Source organism: Grammomys surdaster, unplaced genomic scaffold (genome assembly GCF_004785775.1).
Source record: "Grammomys surdaster isolate TR1022 unplaced genomic scaffold, NIH_TR_1.0 185, whole genome shotgun sequence".
In the NCBI taxonomy this organism is placed as follows: domain Eukaryota; kingdom Metazoa; phylum Chordata; class Mammalia; order Rodentia; family Muridae; genus Grammomys; species Grammomys surdaster.
Genome location: NW_021604630.1, coordinates 13,902,707 through 13,918,468, shown reverse-complemented (window position 1 = coordinate 13,918,468; position 15,762 = coordinate 13,902,707). Strand labels below are relative to the sequence as shown.

General features: G+C 34.5%; 1 protein-coding gene and 1 pseudogene across 1 annotated transcript in view; one reads left to right on the top strand and one right to left on the bottom strand.

The window, feature by feature from the left end:
• Sgcz (sarcoglycan zeta) overlaps positions 1–15,762 on the top strand; it is a 1,017,502-nt gene that overhangs the window by 535,050 nt on the left and 466,690 nt on the right. The gene's annotated exons all lie outside the window — the stretch shown is intronic.
• Positions 2,681–6,484, bottom strand: LOC114621802 (annotated as a pseudogene).

The window sequence follows — 15,762 nt, the reverse complement described above, 5'->3', positions numbered from 1 at the left end:
AGAGAGAGAGAGAGAGAGAGAGAGAGAGAGAGAGAGAGAGAGAGAGACCGAGAGAAAGCGAGACAAAAACAGATTTTTTTAGAGTTTATTACAGGCTATTGTTCACATGTCCTTATTGGGCTTAGCTCTTTAAGGAATTCAGACAGAAGAGGTATATCCCATAGCCCCAACTCTGTCAATCTGAACAGTGATGCAATCTTCAGTTCTCTGAGTCAGGCTATGAGACTGATTAAATGTACCCAGTTTTGTTATCTTCTGTTCTCAGAAACGTATACTTTAATTCAATTCTCTCCCCACACGTCCCCCATCCCCCAAATCTTAGAAGCAGAGACATGTACTTGTCTCCATCAGGTTCTGAGAAAATAGCTGTGCTCCCTTCTCAATTCCAAAAAACTGATAAACATGTTTTGGTTTATATCTGCGCCCCCAAAGCCAGACAAAATCAGTGTGTACTTATCTGTATACCAAAAATATGAATGACATATTATTTCTGATTTACGTTTTTACATCCTTAAACACCTGCCGTTTTGTTGTTGTTGCTGTTGTTGTTGCTGCTGCTGTTGTTTAGCAGATAAAACATTGGCAGATTGAAAAGGCACTGACATTTTTTAAAATTCTCTTTATCTGGTTACTAGTTACAATTGAATTAAAATTTTTTAAAAATACCAATTAAGTTGCAGCAGGTGCATGTGTGTGTATGTGTGTGTACGCACGTGTGTGTGTGTGTTGTGTGTGTGTGTGTGTGTGTAATTTGTTAATTCATTAGCCTGGGGTTGGGAGTGACTCACAGAAGGAACAATGTGGAAATTAGCAACAGGAGAGGAATTATTTATGATGGTAGACACTGCTTGCTTTTCTTTTATGCCCAGCAGACATTCCTGGAATGGGATGCTTTTGTGGGATTTGGATGCAGCCAAAGAAATATTTGGCAGAAATGTCTAATGCTGAGAAGCTGCTATAGATACTGAAAGCAGGGAGAAACTGGTGTTTGGTCAATGGTCAGAGACAGCACCTCACTGGTACTGTTCTCTTTCTCTTAATGATGGAGATGCTCTATTGTCCATTCCTTTCTCAAAACCACTTTGCTGGAATTGCTACTCTGCTATAGCTTAAATTGGGCAAAACTTACAGTGAAAACATTTTTTTGTTCTTGTGATTTGATTTGAGTGTAATAACCCACCTTGATGACAGAAGGCCAGGGTCTCAGAGATTGTGACCTCTCACTATAGTTATGTCAAAGACCTGATCAGGAGAAGGTAGTAAGAGGCAGCAGTATATTCTTTTTAACCCTAGTCACCTACAGATTTTCATTCTGAATAACATTTAATCATTTAATTTGATTCAAGGTTTTTTTTTTAACTCTTACGTGGCTACTAGTAGAGGCTCACATATAGACATTCAATGAAAGAACAAAGAAACACACATCCACCCTCTCTTCTCTTTTGGTCCATCTATTAAATTTAGAGATCCAGAATAACCTACAGAAAGAAATAAACCTACAACTAAGGTTGGTTTAAGCAAAGGTCCTAGAAAAATACTGTTTTGTAAAATGGTATTGTAAATGATGGATGTTTATTGAACAGTTACTGTATATTACCTACTGTGCTGATAGATTTATAAGTCATTTATTGTCCTCCTTAAACATCTAAATTATTTTAAAGATAGCTTGTCAAGGCACTGCATGCCAGGCAGATGGACAAGGGGACTTGGTACCAGAGGTAGATTGCTTGTTCATGGTATATATGGCAGAGATCTTTGGCCAGTGGTGGACCGGTAGTTTAACAGAGGAGGGTAATTGCTATTCTTTGAACATGTTCTACTGAAAAGACCATTCACTGTGTTTGTGCTCATATAATCCCAATTATTAATACAAGCAATATAATAATTAGTTTGTAATGTTCATTCTCAGATTTTAATGGTATGAAATTATTCTAGCAGAAAAACCGGCTAGAATATCCTGTTCTGGAGTAATTTACTTAACATTTGATGTTTGGAGAGCTTATTCTTACTAGAGTCATGGTGAGTCAATAAAAGCTAAATTCCTTTGCCCACTAAACTCCCATTTTCTGCTTGAATTCATGTATGCTTAGATCTAATCTTGTGAACTTTACTAAATGTCTTCTACTTCCATGGAGTCCAATTAAATAAATAAAATTGATTTCATTTTTGACAGTCTTTGAAACACAAGATGAATAAGGAATGGTCCACTGCTTCAGGGAATCTAACCTGATTATAGTTATCTAATGTATTTACCAGTGTCTTCAAGCTGTGGTAGTAAACGGCTCAGAGGCAAGATGGCCTGTGTCTCCCAACTTTATTGAGTAAGCCTTCTATGTCCTCAATGACATGTAAAACTGACTGCTTCTGAGTTTAAGTCATACTTCAACTCAGTTGGATTTATAACTAAAAGAAGGCTTAAAGAATTTGCATAATAATCTATATTCCCATTTCCTCATTACATATGCAAGTATGAAAATATAATATTTAGCTCTATGGATGGCTCTCATGTTGTATTAATGGACTCTGATCCCATGAAGACTAATTTGTTTTATATGAGATGGAAAACGAGTTCATATATTTTTTTTACAATGACATAATCTGTTTCATGGGACTATTTAAAAATAAAATATTATCATCATAGTAGGGACAAAAAGATCCTAAACGTGATAAAAGTTCCTTTTTAAATGGAGGGCTGAGATAGGGCAAAGTCAGTCCACATGTAAAGCCATTCCTCGTACTGAGAGAATTTCCTGTGGTCTACTATCTTCTTGACAATGTGTTGCAAGTTCTTGAACTTCTCCTCTTGGTTTTCTGGTAGCTGAATCCACCACGGCCTCCCTTTTTTTTGTCTGCTCACCATCATGGCTGTTCATGTCCAGGTCAACAAAAGGAGAGACCTTAAAACCTAAAGACAGAAGGACCTGAGGCAAATTTACTCACATTGTTCATATTAAAGATCTGCTTGAGAGAATGGGAGTCATGTGTTGGTATCTAGGACCTATATGCTTCCTGAGTGGACTTGTAGAGAAAGTAGTTCTTTTTGGTCAGCTTTTCTATCTGAGACTGATTATCAGAAACCTATAGACCAGGAAAAGTCAAACTGATTCAGTGGAACCTTGGATTGTTTCAAGTAAGGAGGGAAACCTAACTTTTCAGGACACAGGATGAACATGCCGTCTTCCATTCAGGCCCCTGGATGTTCTACCCACACATTATGAATATATTCCTTGGAGTCATCAGAAGAGTTGTATTGAACAACCCAGTCCAGTTCAGGGATGTCTAGCCTTCTGATTGCCACAGTGGTGCACAACAGTCTTCCCAAACCTGCATTTTAGAACTGGAGTAACATGGTTGCTCACTTAATTTGGTTTTGCTTTCCATGGATGGCCATGACAGGCAGGTCAATGTAGTTCAGCAGCCCATAGTGGTATTTGACGGACATACATGATGAAAAGATGATCATCTCTTCTTCCTCTAGTTCCTAAGCAATATGAAGAGCAGAAGGTACCTCTTCTCAGAGGGACAAATAACATATCCCTCTTCAAGGCTATCCATCCACGGTGGCAAACTCTATTGTTGTCAACGCCCAAATATAATGGCTCTTTCTTTTTTTTTCAGAGAAATTTTTGCCGAGTCTTCAACTTTTTTAGTTTGTGTGGTGGAAAAGAGCCTGGCTTGCCTGTGCACTGGCAAAAGTTCAATAATTTGTTTTAATTCTTCTTCAAATCCAACCCGCAAGATAGGATTTGCTTTATCAATAATCAGACACTGTAGGTTCTTGTACTTACAGTAAACCCTGGCGTGTTTACCCTGGCTTGTGGTCTAAGAGGCAGCCTGGGGTAGCCAGGATGTTGATACCATTGACAAGTTTCTGAGCTTTAGCAGACATATTACTGCCACATATGATCAGTCCACACGTGTAGTGTGTCATCAGTTCCTTATGAACACCAAAGTTCTGCATGGCCAATTCTCTGGCAGGGAAGAGAATCAGCACTTCCTGTTCCATTCCTGAACATGAACTTCAAACTTGACAATGAGTTCAATAACACGGATGAGGAAAGCAAGGGTTTTGCTGCTGTCCAAAGTTCCCTGTCTTCCATAAGTGGCCTGATACTTTTATGTTAGATCTTCATCATTTCCTTTAAGCCATTTCTTCTATAGCCTTCAGAGTGTTTTCACTGAGGATATTAGACAAGAAAGCGAATGAAACATCCTCAGAAGCACCTAGGAACAGGCTGAACAACTCACTGCCATTTGGCTCTAGACACCATATCTGTTTCTGCATGAGCCTTGGTGTTCTCTTCTGTTTTTGCGTTCTTTAGCATCATTTGCCATTTTCCTCGTCTTCTTCCTTTTCTCTTGGTTCTGAATCAGGAGATGGCTATGTTGCTGTTTCTCCATTGATTTTAAGTGGTAAGTTTTCAGAGTCAGCTTTTAACTTTTGCATTTCTTATGGTCTCTTCAGGCATGCCTCCACTTTGTGGCTCCATTAAGCCCACAGTTATAGAAAGTTTTAGGGCCTTTTAGCTTTTCAACTTTTTCTTGTTTCTTTAGACAGAGCCCTTTTTTGAGGTTGTGACACGGTCACTTCTGATGGCTCTTTCAGCTTCAAGTTCTGCTGCTGCAGCTTGGCACTCTGCTTCTTAATCTTCTTGAGCAGTAATTTCATCAGTAAATGTGACAAGTTACTGGGCCACGCCAACAGTCTGCACTGAGCATTGGATGGACATGCACATTAGGAAGTTGAAAATATCAAGTTCCTATTTTCTTATAGTCACTAATCCCCTTTGAAGGAATGTTTCTGGAGAGAGACATGACCTTGGTGCTCACAAATGTTAGTAGGTTAAAGAACTAAAGAAAATATATTCAGAGAATATTTATGATCTACCTCTATCAATATTAGAATGTACTGTATAAAAATTGTTTTAAATAAAACAATATGTTTAAAATAAATTTAATGATTAATAAAATTAGTAAGGATTTTTTCCAAGGGATAGAGAGATAGCTCAGCAATTATAAAGCCTTTTTATTATTGAAGGCGACAATGTTCAGTTCCTAGAATGTAGATCCATGGTTTGCAGCTTATATAGAGCAAATGCATAGTTTTCTTTAATAGCATGCACCACATTCATATGCATTAAAGTCTTAAAAAGATATTTTCAAGGTTTTACATAAAATAAAACTATGACCATATAATAGTATGACATATGGGGATATATTATTTGATTTTGAAAAAATAAAATCCTGTGAAAACCTAAAATTAACTCATTGTAATGAGCACATACAATATGCTATGTTGTGTATATGTTTCGAAAATACTATTCCATTGAATCACTCCAATTAGATGGAAGAGTTATTATTATAATTATGTTCATTTGCGATAAGTTGTATGCAAAGAGAGGCTAGACAACTGACCCAAGGGTTACAGCCAGTGAACTGGGAAAAGTAACTTATAATGACATTTGATGATACAGAAATGTTGCCTAACTAGCCTAGAACATCATTCTTTATCAACTGTTATCCACAGTTGCCTGTGAAATTGAAGGAACTCAGAATAATATGATAATAAAATAAACACTGTTTTTTTACTGAGCTACTTATTTGTGTTAGGTTTTCTAAACCTTTTTCAATTAACTATATTTTTCACTTTTAATATTTTTCATGATAAGATTGCATTAATTTTCTACTACTGCTGTGAAAAATTACCAGAAACAATGAATTTAAATAACACAGACTTTATCTTAGCTCTTAAATTTATTACAAAATGTGAAGTTGTTAACAGGGCTAAATTTCTCTTGGTGAATTTGAGAGAAAGATCTGCTGTCGTGTCGTTGTGCATCTTGAATTACTGATATCTTTGAGATTTCAGGACAGAGGTTCTAATGTCCTGCCATTTGTCACTTTAGAGCTATCCCTTTCTTAGAGACCCTACTGTCTCTGACTCACTGTTCCACCTACAGGCAAAGCCAGGAGTGGCCTGGTGAGGTCTCATACTGTGTCTAGCTGACTCAACATTTTCTCCGTTTTCCTCTTTTATGGTCCCTGTAATTAATATGGTACACTACAGACAAGCCTAGATCATTGCTCCATCTCAGGTTCAAGGGCTTCACGACCTAAATTTCATCAGTTATTTATTTATTTATTTATTTATTTATTTATTTATGTTTTTATTTATTTATTGCAGTATATTGTCACGTATTACCAGGTTTCCAAAAATAGGAAAAGAAGGTTTAGAGGTTTATGGAAAGTAAAGCTAATGACAGAAATCTATCTAAGCAGTAGAAAAGATCCATGGAGAATAGCCCAGGGCCCAAGTTCTTCCAATTATTTGTGACATGAAAGGTAATTCTGCAATGAATAACACAGGTCAGAAAGGTGGTTTACTCATAAGTGCTAGAGATTATGTTGTGTGTTTTTTTTCTTAGTTTTTAAATCTGTTCTGTGGTAACAATCATACGGTAACAAGTTGCAACTCATTTGCCATATTGAAATGATTTGGTGATGTAACTTGTTGAGATCATATAAGCAAAATTTTTCAGAGGAAAAATATAGTGAACCTTAGTTGTATCTAAAGTAATCATTTGGAGATCCAGGAAATGCAAAGTAGCAATGGGAGGAAGGAGTTACCCTTCTGAGGCAGGTAACTATTGTATATGAGATTTTGTTTCTGAATTGTATGTCCCTTTCATTTATGCAAGGAATGCGGCACAATGAAATGGAGCTAGATATTTCACTTACAAACTAACTAGTAAAATCAATCAATATTATAAATTCACATAGTTAAATTCAACATTTAAATCACTGATGTAGGATATCAATTTTTATGGGACTAAAGAAAAATGTCATAACTACATCTTTCTTTAAATTTGGGTATGCACATTTCTCAGCAGGAACTGACACTTTAACTGAGGTTAATATTTATAAATTAGGAATTTTAATTATTTTCTGACATCTGTAGTTTATGTCCTTCTATATTCTATATCAATGCCAGGTTTCTTTTGCCATATTTTAAGACTTTTGAAAGAGATTTATACATTGGCCGATGTTAAGGCATCAATTAACTTAACGAATATACATTTTACCTTCAGGTACATTTTAATTGTAAGAGGAAACAATGATTAGAGTTCACATTTCCTTACTAAATTTTGACAGAGTTATTTTTCTAGAGTTGAAAAACTTGTTTAGACACAAATATATGTTTATGATTTATTACTATAATCTCTTCTGGTTAATGTTCAAAAGATTTGTGTGTGTTTGTGTGTGTGTGTGTGTGTGTGTGTGTGAGAGAGAGACAGAGAGAGAGAGAGAGAGAGAGTGGGAGGGAGGGAGAGAGAGAGAGAGACAGAGAGAGAGAGAGAGAGACAGAGACAGAGACACACAGAGAGAGACAGAGAGACAGAGAAACAGAGATAGAGAAAGACAGAGAGAGAGAAAGCACATATGTGCTTATTAGTCCCTGTGGATACTAGAAGAGAACATCATATCTCCTAGAGATGGATTTTTACAGTCAATTGTGAAACACTGTTGGTACCAGAAACCAAATTTCAGTTGCCTGAAAGAGCAGCAAGTATTCTTTACTGAACCATCTCTCAATCCCCTATTTTAATAACTTTGATACACCAACTTCAGGCAGTTAATAAGTGAATAGGAGTAGATCAGCTGGAATAAATTTCCAAACTTGTAGAATAACAATTACATACATCTTGGATATTTAGGATACTTCCGTGAATACATTTCTGTTTTTAAGTTTTATTTTAATGTTTTTCACCATATGAGCTATATGTGATAAGGATTTCATTGTGATATTTTTCATAGATGTAACTAATTTTTTTTCTTATTCACCCCATTATATTCCTGTGTCCTTATTATACCCATTAATTCCCTATTAATTCCCTTTTCTCAACTAGTCCTTTCTACTTGTGTGTGTATGTGTGCTTGTGTGTTTGAATGAATATGTATATGAATATGTATATATCTCTATCTGTGTGTCTCTGTGTATGAATGTGTGTGTGTGTATGAATATGTGTGCATGTGTGTATGAATATGTGTACATGTGTATATATGTGAACTAGTTTTATTACAGGTGTTTATTCATTATACATGATGCATTAATATGCTGCCAAGATGTCATCTAAAATAACATGTATTTCTATATGTTTTAGGAACACACTTACTACCATGAATGAATTCTTCATACTTGGTCTTAACAATACTTTTGGAACTGTGCTGGCCAGTTTTATGTCAACTTAACACAAGCTACTGATAAGAACCTCAATTGAAAAAATGCCTCCATAAAGTCACAATGCAGGCAAGCCTGTAGAACATTTTTTTAAATTAATGATTGAAAGAGGAGGGTCCTGTACACTGTGGGTGGTGCTATCCCTGGGCTGGTGGTCCTGGATCCTGTAAGAAAGCAGGCTGAGCAAGACATGGGAAGCAAGCCAATAAGCAACATTACTTCATGGCCTGCATCATCTCCTGCTTCCAGGTTCCTGCTCTGCTATGTATATTAATGTCTGATGAGTTACCTTCCTGATAGTCAAAATAACAAAACCTATTGTCAACTCATAAACACAAATTCATAGTGGTACCACCTTCAGCAACATATGACATGTATCTGAACAAGCTACTAACTACTGTCTACTAAAATATATATGCATATTAGGATTATGAGTAACTTGTATATATTTATAGACTTTCTGTGTTGTATGAATTGGTATAGCAAAAATTTAAATTTATAAGTAAGTGAAATATATTTTGCTAAAATATATTTCCCATAGAGGAAACAGTGGTTTTTAGGTATGACAATTCAAACTTCTGTGAAACTTTGCCTTAGTTAGAAGTCAGTTAGCTGTAATTAATTTCCACTGAAGTTTTCTGGTAAAATTTGACAATTTGTTGAAATTTATGATATATTTTTTAGTTTCAGAAAGAAAACGAAGCACTAGTTAATAAAGAGATGTCCAAGGTGGAAGTGAATGAACTTAGTATTCTTTCAATGGTCATTTGAAGACAGCAGTAAAAATGATGCCTGACTTCTCATCATTAACAATAATAAATACTTTTGTAAGTTACATTTAGCAATAGTGTAGCTGTGGATGAGTTCTAAGGAAGAATTTTCAAATGGTTTTAAATATGATCAATTGTTAATTAATATTTAAAATTTGAATAGAATAATAGTTGTTTGATAAGTGTAATGGTATAGAGACATTAGATAACACGAAATCTGAAAGCTTTTTAAATCTGAAAGTAATAATTTAATATATTCAACTGATGTAGTAGAGACAATGAGCAGTTACTGAGTTATCAGGGCTCCATTGATTTCCCAAACTCCTTTTCAGTTGGCTTGAGGCCATGCAGATTGTTGAAGGCCATAGAATTTTGAAAGGGCTTGTGTCAGTTCTGGTTTGAGGTGATTATGAGTCAGTGTGCTTTGTAAAGAAGCTATATTTCTTTGACAAATATGGAAGCCATGCATTCCAGATATGGTGATGACCACATGAATGGTAGAAATTATCTGCTTGCCTACAGCCTACATAAATATAAACTAGACGTCCATTGTGCCTAGTTCTGATACTATCTTATTCTCTGTTATGGCAAGATAGTTTAGTTTAACTTCATTAATGTCTGTTACATTTGTTTTATTATTCTTTGAAATAAAAATGCTGCTAATCTCTAAAATTTAAATATATTAATTAGCATCCTTTTTCCTAAAATGATTTAATATGAAATCTACTGAGACTCTTAGATCAGTTTGTAGACACATTACTTTGTACAGGACACAGAAAAGTCTCATTTTATCCTTCTTTTCCCTGATGAGTCCTTCAATCTATCTATGCTCAAACTATCCAAGACTAAAGAAAAGGAAAGAAACAACTGACAACTCTTCTAGCCTTCACAGGCTTGAGGTACCATGTGGTACACAGGGACCCATTCAGGAAAAATGTATATACACATAGATTTAAAATGACTATTAAAACTTCTGAAATTCATTTTACAAAAAAAGAAAAGAAAAAAGAAAACAGAGATAGAGATAAACAGTCAATGACCAGGGATTAAATTCTTGCTTGTTTGAAAATGTATTCAAAATTTCTTTAAAAAATTGCGTACGTTTAAATTTTTTATTCTTCTATTATTTAAGAGTAGTTCTACCAATTACAAAATAACATTTGAAAATGCATTTAAACAAATAATATACTGAAATACTTCCCCAAAATGTCATCATCATATATTGTAAATTCAGTTTATTCCTGCATACATTGGATCAAAGTCTAAAAATCAGTTCATATCTAATTTATATTTTGCTCACTTTACACACAGTTTATATTTAAATGTAAGCTTGAGCAGAATGAAATTAGTTATGGTAATATTCCTAGCCATATGTATGATTACTGATGGCTATGAAAAATTGTTAAATAACTGCTAGTTATTCAGAGTTAAAGATAATTGAAAACAGTAAATAAATCTGCAGTCATTAGGTTTTTGAAAGTACAACATTCAATCTCTTTTAAGTCATTGTTACTAAGCTCTGATATAAATGTTTGGCATCTTATGCACACTTTTAGATCACAAGATTTCATCATTATGAAGACATAACACGGCTCCTTTATAGTCTGCAGCATTAATATATATTATAATGCTAATAGAACTTTCAAGACTAATAAGCTAGATTGAGCAGAGTACAACCCACAAGCATGTCAATTTTGCTTCAATGCTGTCTTTCTTAATTGTTATGTTTTTTAAATGGGACCATCTTCCAGGAATATCTCCTAGAATTAATAGGATAATATACAAAACGTTCTATTTTCAGAGTATATATTTTCTGGGTAAGAAGAATATTATTTCACTAAAAGCCAGTCTCTTGATCAAGGTTAAACTCTATTAACTAGGCATAGGAAAAACACTTGTATCTTGTTTGTAACTGCATCCTTGCCTCATTTATGATCCAAAGCATGATGATTCTGCTGATGCTGAGTGGTTTCTTAAGAAATGAGACAAGTGAAATAATACAAAAATGGCTAAAAATTTAGGAATGACTGGCATCATAGTTCTCCATAAATTATATACTGCAGGAACCTTGTCCTGATGTACCTGACAGTGAGGTACATTGTGGAGTTTATTAAATCTCCTTCATATTTCCCAGTTGTTTTCTGCCAAGAGTCTTGCACTTCAAGCTTTGATAAATTACTCTCATTTTGCTTATTGTGATGATTCTGAATTACGCAAATTCTCTGCTGGAATGAAACTACTTTTGTACTGATTATTGATTTTGGAGATATTTCTCTTCCCTAGAAAACCAGATCTGGCCCCTTGAGAAGGCCCACATAAGCCTTAAGTTGGTTCATAGTTTGTTCCTTGGTCAATCATTTCTTATGTGGCCATCAAAACAACCTGGACAACCTTCCCTAAGGGTAACTTCTGATGACAATCCGATTTCAAGGCACACCAGATACCTTGATATATAAATGAGTTTGTTCAATAGTTCCAATGATACACCAGTCCTTAACCAAAATAAAGAGGAAGTGATTAACCAAGAAGATATTTTCGGGAACTCTGACCATTCTATTTAGAAAATTCTCATACTCCTTTTGAAAATTCAACTCAGCTCTTCTAAAATATCCAGGTCTAGGTATTCCATAAGTGATAATGGGGAGGATAACATGACATTAGTGCCGTAATACCAGCATATTAACACCAAGTATTCAATGGAATATAGATGGGCATTTTTTTTTAAAGAAACTGTGGTCACTTGTTTCTTTTTCTTTTGTCCTTATCTTAGGAGCCAGAGATAAAATTCATATGATAAAAGGTAAACTTTTAATATCCTGGTGAACTAATAAAATGGTCCTCATGAAAATGATGCTAAGTGTTTCTTGTGGTACATAAAATTAGCAAAGTATTATAAGATCAAGTTTACTGTTCTGTATGGAGAACTTAAGCTGTACTAATTTTAGTTCCATAGCCCTATCTTCCTATAATGTTGCAATGATACATTTTTATAAAATATTATATAAAATTATTTTATCTATAAGACATCATTTTAATATATATTTTAATGTTTCAAGTGAATACTCTCTCTCAAATTCATGTTTTCCCCTTAATTGTTCTTCTTACAAATACATATAAATACAAACATACTTATGTACACACATGTAAATGGTTGTTATATAAACAATCTATTAATCTAATGAATATATTTAGTTTTTGTTTCTTTGTGTATAACTTTATGGCTAAATACCTGAAATATATGAATCTCATTATATTTGGCTAGGGAGTTATCCATAAGCAAATTAGTTATTTCACATTTTAATGACAGTTCTACTTCTATCATTTCAACTGTTCTTTGGCCAAAAAGACTGACTATCTCATTCCTGTGTCATATTTCTATAGCCTTTTTGAATTTTTTACTATAAAGTCATAGTGTAATATAGGATTTAAAACTCCCTCACACTATCCAATATTTTAATGATACCTTAGCTAAATTAATATGGTGCCAAACTCCCTTCCAAATTTCTATGTCTATACCAATAGACAAATGCCTTAGCCAATAGAGCCTTGGTTTTAAGTATACACAGATGAATGAGAAAACTCTTATCTGTTTAAGATGTTAAGAATTAAAGATCATTGAGAGCTTATCTACAGAAAGCACATTTATGTCACCCACTTAAGGCTGAGAGAAGAGAGACAGAAATAGTGTCAGAGACAAAAGATACGGAGAAGGTTGACAAATGCCATCTTCTAGGAATAACATACATACCCATGGCAATCATGTGTTTATAGTAATTGCACCTACAGAAACAGGGTCTTCACTAATCAATTTCATCCAATATCAGGGTAAACGTTTTAGTGGAACCCTAACCTTTAATACTGAACAACTGATTAAATCTCGTTTTAAAAGCCTCAGATTAGGGTACTGAACAGCTTCATATTTCTCATATCCAATATGTCAGCAGGCAAATAATCAAATCATATTCTAATGTATTTCACTGCTCTGCGTATTGATTATATGTACCAATTGAGTCAATTTAACTCAGACAAAGCACTTTTATAATTTGCATAGGATGACTTACTTGAGTTTAATATGATTTTTTGTTGTTGTTATTACTGTGTTACTTTATGACATTAGACCATCAAATAAACATATTGCTGGATTAAGAATGATTTGGGAAAGCAGGAAATTAACGATAGGTATTTACCAAACAGAGAAGACAGTATTGTTTCGTATACCTACCTAGTGAGCAGTCCTCTTGTGAACAAGTTCTATATATATATAATTTGAGACAGATATATGTGGTTTTTGCTAGCTATGATGATTAATCTTGTTTGTCAACTTGGTTATATCTAGAGACATGCAAAATATTAGTCAATCACTCTTAAGTGAGGGTATTCCAGATGCAATTAGATCATGAGAAGTTTGACCTATGGATGTTTAAATAACTGGTAGTTTAATAATTGAACTGATTATGGAGAGCTTAAGACTGGTTGGAGGAATTATCTCCTTCTAGACCATTTGCTGTTTGGCAACTTGTTACTCCTTTGCTCTGTTTCCTGTTTGTCAACTTGAATGTGTTCCACCAACAATCCCTCTAAGGATGAGCTTAAAATATTAGCAAATTAAATCTTTCCTCTGCTGAATTATTTTACTAAGGCATTCCATCATAGCATTTTGTATGAGAATAAATCACTTAAATTTGTATGTAGAGAAAATATTTCTAAATACTAAAAAAGTGACTTTTCGTTGATTAAGAATGAATTTACTACCGAGGGTTCTCTAAAATAACAGTTTTGATAAACTCTATGAAATGATAATGTAGAATTTATGTATACTTCTTCCTAACAGCCCATGCCTTCAGAAATTATACTCAGACTCAAAATACAATCACAAATACCTTGGCCATATACCTAGACTCTTCTGTGACTCGATGATAAATAACATAATCCATTCATTTTAATCTATGTTCTGCCACATTTCTGGTTACCTGTTGTCAGGTAACATGAATCTATCTTCATTCTCCTTGCATCTTCTCCAGCAAATCTCCCCATGCCTGAATATCCCAGAATTCTCTCTGCCTTCAGATATCCCTCCTCCCATTTACTGCCTAAGCCATAGACCCTAGGCTTTACTAAATTTCTTTTCTTTCTTTTTTTCTTGCCTTTATACCATTTTAATTACAAGCAAGTATTAATGTCAGTTCTAGGATGAGGAACAAGCAGTACAGTAGATGCAAGTAGTAAAGAAAGAAGCAAGAAAATAAACAAAAATAGCCAAAGAACAAGCAAGACAAGAAACAAATTTCCATGAACCCTCCCCTGATCACTGTTTCTAAGGGCTTATCAGGATGAACAAAATATCTGAGCCTACTTCCCTGTCCTAGCTCAAAGTCATTTTCATGCCTGAAGCATACTTCTTTGTTGTAGCCTAAAATTTAGATTCCTGCTCGAAATTACTTTGTTGTTCTAGCCTAAGAATTAGATTCCTGCCTCAAATTACTTCTTTGTTCTAGCCTAATGTCAGATTTCTGTCTGAAGCCCACTTGGTTGTCCTTGGCCAATGTCATATTCTTGACAAGCAGTGCATTTCTTTGTCTAGGCTAATGTCAGATTCCTGCCAAGCAGCCCCAACAGTTCACAACTTATCCCCATTTTGTATTTCATAAACAAAACTGAGTCTGTCTAAGGTCATTCTGACAAGAATGACTTTTATACCCATTGTGGAATATGCATTATCAAAAAAATGCACTTATGTCTTAGGTTGGTAAAGCTCTATATAGTATCTTACCCTCCCTTGGCTTGCCAGCCTGTTAAATTAATATCTCTGTTTCAAGTCATGTACTTTGGCTGCCAACATGTTGCTGTTGTTAAAGACATGTTGCTTTAACACAGTGGGCAGGAATAAAAGTATTTCCAGGACAACAAGGGCTAGCATGATCAAGCTATATATGCCATTCTTGAAGCTTGATAAAATGGAAATACTGACCTCAAGCTGTGGATAATTTTATCAGCAGTATCTGCAGCATCAAAGCTCAACAGAGAAGCATTCTTTAAATTCATAAGCTCACTATGCAAAGTTAAAACATTCAGAGAGTTGTTAGACTTATACCAGATATACTGCAAGTGTCTAAACTTTTTCCTAATTATAATGACTATCATTGTAAATTTTAGAAGTAACACAACTCCATTGATATTTGGCATGACATTTGAGATGGCTTCTTACTCTTAAAGTCTGAACCACTTTCCAATAATTTGGATAGGATAAAGAGCATCAATCTTTGTTCCAAATACCTATCTAAATCCTCTTGTATAGTCAACATATTAGTAACATTTTTTTTTTTGCTAAATGATCAAAAGTAGATAACTTAACTGTTTGTGTCAAAGCAATTGCAGAAGCAGTAGTGCTAGCAATTAATGTAACTAAAGCTGTTACCACAGCAATAATCAAGTCCACTACCCTCTTGTTTCTGCTTAAAGCCTTACTCACTTCTTCCAGAACTTGCAAACTTTTTTCAGAAAAACAAGGTTCTGTAATACTCAGGGGAATAAAGCAAAAGCTCTTTGATAGACATCTATAACTGACATGCCAGATTTCAACACACTAACACAATTAGAAAGTATAAAATCAATGCAACTTACAATAAATACTATAGAAGAAACAAAAGTAATTTTAACTTGACAATTAAAAGAACCTTAACACATGCACTAACACTTGTTTGAAATCCAGATCCTGTTCCAACTTTATCTCTTCTTAACACAACATCATAGAGA